A 6,000-nucleotide genomic window follows, 5' to 3' on the forward strand; every position below is an offset into this window, starting at 1 on the left:
GTGGTGCACCCTGCCCCTATGGGTGGCTTGCCCCGCCCCTGGGTGTGCCGCCCCAAGTGCCCGAGCGGCTTCCTCCACCACTGGGATGGGGTGCAGGCAATGTCTCACAGCCTCTTTTCTGCAGCTCTTGGCCTCTCATCTTCAGCTGCGTTCTGGTCCTGGGGCATGAGGTCTTCATATCTACATTAAACCATAAATACAATTAGTTAACGGCAATAAAACAGGGGGAAAATCCATTAACTTTTCAGAGGTTCTTGGCTGCTTCTTAGGTGTGATTTGAATGAGATCCATCAAGAGCTGTGGTTCTGTGGTTTTGTTATTTGGGACCCGCTCCCATGTTCCTCCTCCTTGTGTTACAAAAAATGCAAAAAACCAGAGGGTGGCATCCAAAATGAACCCCCCCCCCAAATGAAAGTGTATCTCAAGATGCTGATGAATTATGGAGTATATTTTCAGTCTAAACCTTTGGCCTATTATTGTTTAAAAAACAATCTTCAGAGACTGTAAAAGCATACCACTCATGACTCATACAGCACCATTAAGAAGCACTGTGAGGTAATGTGAAAATGTATGTGCATGTTGGGATACATGCACTGGCTTCTTAATATGTGGGAGAAAACAAAAACAAAGGAAGCACAGAAAAATGACCAGGTGGTCAGTATTATACCTCAGCTGGAACCTCCAGGAACAAAAAGTAACAGAAACGAGATCTGAAAGGTCTCTATGGCTTTGTTGTAGTTTTATTTTTATTTTTTTGTCTCTATCCTAATCCCTTTTCTGGAGTTACAGCCTGCTTCAGATATGGCAAAATTCTAAAATGCAGCATGCTTTCTTGTCAGGACAGCATGCAAAATAGCTATGTAGGATAACTATACACGACCACACTCATTTATGCTCCCGTTATATCTTTTGCTTCTTGTCCTCCTTCCATATTTAAGAAACACACAGGGGTTCAGCTAACTCCCGGTACTAAGCAAATATTCTGGGAAATGTTTCTTGAAAAACAGAAAGTTCTTTCTGGCCACAAGCACACAGAGCTGCAAATTCAAAAAGCAGCCGGCCTCATTATTTTTGTCTTGTGAGCAGAGGGATATCTGAATGTGGCGAGGCCCTTCGTAGAGATCTGTTTACCAGTAGTTAACATAAGAAAGCGAGGCATGCTATGCTGTGAGGTATGAAAGAAAGCCGTATTTATTTCCATCTCCATATTTCCAATGCCATTCTCATTCCAATGTGCAGCAAGTGATCTGAGGATTTAGCAAGGGAGCACAACTTTAGAAATGTGGAGCACAGAGTTTGGATTCCCTCAGAAAAGCTGACAGCTCCAGTTTGTTTTGGAAAGCCGGAATATTGCTCCTGCATTGTATGTATATTCCCTGAGTGTAGAGAGGAACCATCCTAGCAATGAGTGGCTAAAAATGAGCTTTTATGAGAGGTCAAATGGACTTCAGAGGTTGCCTGAGGTTGTCTCACAAAAATACGTGCAGGCTGAATTATTTCAGGAGCACATGACTGACTTAGCAGCCGAGGCTTCAGTTCAAGAAGTGCTTTGGGATTCAGCCTTGAAGTACACTCATCTGGGAGAAAGCTGTGTCTCAAATGTCTGAACTTGGTCCCCTTGCTTAAATTTATGTTGCCTTTAGCCCCTCCCCATTAACCCTCCACCAATGGTCTGGTCCACAACTGAATGTACCAATATATCTTTCTTGATTCTTGATTTCTTATCTTGATCAGGGTGCTCACACATTGCATTCAATGATTGGACAATATATCGTATGTGCTTTTGCACACACTTGGGCTATACATGTGCACAGTTATTTACAAGTAACAACGAGTTTACTGTCCATGTACACCATAGCTGAGCTGTGCAAATCAGCAAGTATACACTCTTTTACAAAAATAACAACAACTTGAATGTGTGTAGAGAGAGTGTTAAGTGCCACATGTAAAGAAAGCTGTATGATCTATCTATATCTATCATAATCATAATAATTTATTATTTATACCCCGCCCATATGGCTGGGTTTCCCCAGCCACTCTGGGCGGCTTCCAACCGGATATTAAAACAGTACAGCATCAAACATTAAAAACTTCCCTAAACAGGGAAGTTGTCTTTTAAAAGTAAAATAGTTGCTTATTGCCTTGACATCTGCTGGGAGGACGTTCCACAGGGCAGGTGCCACTACCGAGAAGGCCCGAGAAATCATATCTATCATCTATCTATCTATCTATCTATCTATCTATCATCTATCTATCTATCTATCTATCTATCTATCTATCATCTATCTATATCTATCTATCTATCATCTATCTATCATCTATCATCTATCTATCTATCTATCTATCTATCTATCTATCTGTCTGTCTATCTATCTCTATCTATCTATCTATCTATCTATCTATCTATCTATCTCTATCATCTGTATGAGAGCTCCTTAGCAAAGAGGAGAGACTCCAATGTACCTTAATAAAATATGTTTAGATTCAAGTTTTCAAAGTGCTGCATGACCTTTTTGATAGAGCTTCTGCTTCCTCAAGGAGGAATAAACTATTTCAACTGCTCCTTTAGTGATGTCACTTAATTTAAAACAGAGCCACAGCCAAAAAGTAGCTGGGTACTAATCCTCACTTGCTTTGTTTCTCATCTTCTCCCTGGGTCTCCGGTTCTCAACTGAAATTTATTTGCTGGACTGAGCAAAAAGATGACCTTCAGTTTGCTTCATCCGAGGTCACCAGCACCACCCACTACTATGACTTCAAACAGACCCTCAAATATCCACTTCCTGGATACTTATTTTCCCAATCATGATGGATCTAAACGCTTTCTAAACCTTTAAGACACATTCATTCACTAGAATGAGAATGCACAATCTTAAGAAGTCAGCCTGGAAGTGTTTTATGCTCTTAATACTTCAGAGAAGGTTTAGTTTCGTCACATCTCCAAAAATCTACATTCAAGGTCAAAATGTTTTTATTCGTTGTGCACAGTGACGGAGTTTTGTCCCGCCCCCCTCTTTTTTGGGTGCTTGGAGAGAATGTTGTTCTTCTGACGGTAGGAAGTGAAATATCTTGGCAAAACTTGAGTACAAGTCCCATCACTTGTATTTCCAGTGCTGTGTTTACTGACAAAGAATCCAGTGTTTTTATGCTTTTGAAAAAGACTGAACACAATGTATTTCTCAAGGTCTCCCAGGGAGTCTTTAGTGATAATTCTACATGAAGCTTGTTGAGAGAGAAAAAAAACAAGGGCAAAGGAATCAATGAACTGAGAGCAAATAAGTAGTTTAGTCTGACTAGTTTTGAAAATCATCCTGGGTTATCGCAACCTTTTCTTCGTCATCCTTTCGGTAGGCCTAAAAAATTGGCAGTGGTCCCTCTTCCTCTAGACCAAACTAAAGGCAAAGTTAAGGTGACCTTTCCCATATATTGTATGCCAGCTGGGTGTTTGGGCCTGCCCCTGTGCCACTGCCTGTGGAAATGTCTTGTGGTTTCTTTGAGACAAACTTGTAAAGCAGTGTCCGGGCAGAATGATGGAGGTGGAGACGCTCCTTCAGGTATACTGGACCATGGCCGTACATACATATACACATACATATACATTTACACAATACACGTACACAACACACTACCTTATTTTCATAACATAAAACATACCTACATTACTCTATATAATACCTAGCTATACTGTACATATCAACATACCTACACACCTACCCCACATGGACACCCACCAAGTGACTTGACCTCCAGCCGTTCTTATTACCCTACTTTATTTTTCCAACTAGCTTAAACACATTTCATTATTTCTTTAATCTCTTCTTCTATCTTGACTTTACTCTCCTTTAATCATTTTCTGGATTCACTCAATATCTGTCGGAAATTCTACTTTTTCCACATAAATTTTGAGGTATTCCTTAAAGATAGTCCACTCCTTATTCACTTTTTGTACCATATCTCCTCTTATCCTCCCTGTTAGTTCGGCCATATCGAAGTATTCCATCATTTTAGATAACCAGTCTGTTTTAGTTGGGACGGTGCTGCTTTTCCAATTTCCCTTTGCTCGGTCCCAGCTCCTGCCAACCTAGCAGTTCAAAAGCACGTCAAAGTCCAAGTAGATAAATAGGTACCACTCCGGCGGGAAGGTAAACAGCATTTCTGTGCGCTGCTCTGGTTTGCCAGAAATGGCTTAGTCATGCTGGTCACATGACCCAGAAGCTGTACGCCAGCTCCCTCGGCCAATAAAGTGAGATGAGCGCTGCAACCCCAGAGTCGGCCACGACTGGACCTAATGGTCAGGGGTCCCTTTACCTTTACCTTTTTAACCTTGCCGTCGTAGTTGCATACATAAATATTGATCAGCCCTCTGCACTTTCCAGGCACAGTCTATGTGTTAAAGCTCCATGTCTGAGCACACTTCATTTGTTTATTTTACTCTAGAGCTTCCCCCACGAAAACCGGCTCTTTACCACTGGATTTGGAGCAAACGACAACCTGTGGGAAACCTGAATTGCCATTTGTTCCACTTCAGCTTTAAAGAGTGAGTTTTTGTGGGGACAGCTCCAGAAGAGAGTGCTTGGACACAGAGCTTTAAAGTGCAGACATGTGCCTGGGCAGGGCAAAATTTAAGTGTGGATAAGCCCTCCCTACGTCCCATTGTAGTTAATAGGATCTAAATAAGTTGGGATTAAGAATGGTATTCAAGCAATTATTATTCAGATTAGACCCACTGAAATTGACCCACTGATTACCATATTCTTCGCTCTATAACACGCTCCCAACCATAACACGCACATAGTTTTTAGAGGAGGAAAACAAGAAAAAAAAATTCTAAACGAAACAGTGGATGTATGATTTTTGTGGTTCATGCTGTGGCCACAGACATGTGATCTGACGGTGAGTTTGGGGTAGCCCAATGCAAAAAATCCTGAGGATCTATGTGGACCCGTGCTTTGTAATCACGTTTTTGCACCACTGCAGCCCCAGGCAACAGTGGGTGCGTGATTTTTTTGGTGCAAGCTGTAGCCATGGACATGCTATGTGATCTGATGGTGAATTTGGGGTAGCCCAATGCAAAAGTCCTGAGGATCTATGTGGATCCGTGCTTTGTAACCACGTTAATGAAGGAACTGTCAGTAATGTATGGTATCTCCAATACAGTGATGAAGGAAGAGGAGGGGGGGGGGGAGCTCACACTTGTCCTAGGCAAAGCAGCCAACTCCTAAAGGCCTAGGTGCCTTCACCCCCCCCATTAAATATTTGAGGGAGTCATCCTCCCCCCATGCTGATGGGCATTGCTATTCATATAAGGTACCAGTGTGCATGCACTTTGTCTTGAGATCATTGCAGTCTGTGAGATGGGGCTTACCTGTACCTGCCCCCCCCCCAATATTTTATTGAAGTTGGAAGAGGGAGGGAGGGAAGAGAGATGGAGAGCTCACATTTGCCCTAGGCAAAGCAGCCAACTCCTATGGGCCTAGGTGCCTTCACCCCCCCATTAAATATTTGAGGGAGTCATCCCCCACCCCCCATTGTGGTATGTGAGTGGGGCTTACCTGGCTGTCCCCCCAATATTTTTTGAAGTTGGAAGAGGGAGGGAGGGAGGGAAGGAAGAGAGGGGGGAACTCACATTTGTGCAGCGGCCTTGCCTCGAACCGGAGCAAAAAGAGGAGGAGGAGACTCGGGGACACGAGCCTTGTTTGAATTTACCGGTGAGGTGCTGGGGGAGGGACGGAAGGGGATGCCCTCTTTGTCCCTCCTTCCAGCTCATTGTAAAGAAAGCAGAGTAAGAGCCGCTTACATTTGTGTAAGGGAGAGCCATAGAGCAAGCAGACACTGAGAAAGAGAGGCTGTCTCCCTTTCCCCACCCTGGCTTTTACACACTGCGCGCAGCTCTTGCTGGCTTCCGAGCACCCACCTCGCCAAAAAGCCATAGAGCAGGCAGACAGGAGAAAGAGAGGCTGCCATTAAGAAGGGTGTATCTTCCGTGCACAGTTTGATTTG

The sequence above is a fragment of the Podarcis tiliguerta genome, assembly GCF_965153285.1.
Source record: "Podarcis tiliguerta genome assembly, chromosome: 11".
NCBI classification, from domain to species: domain Eukaryota; kingdom Metazoa; phylum Chordata; class Lepidosauria; order Squamata; family Lacertidae; genus Podarcis; species Podarcis tiliguerta.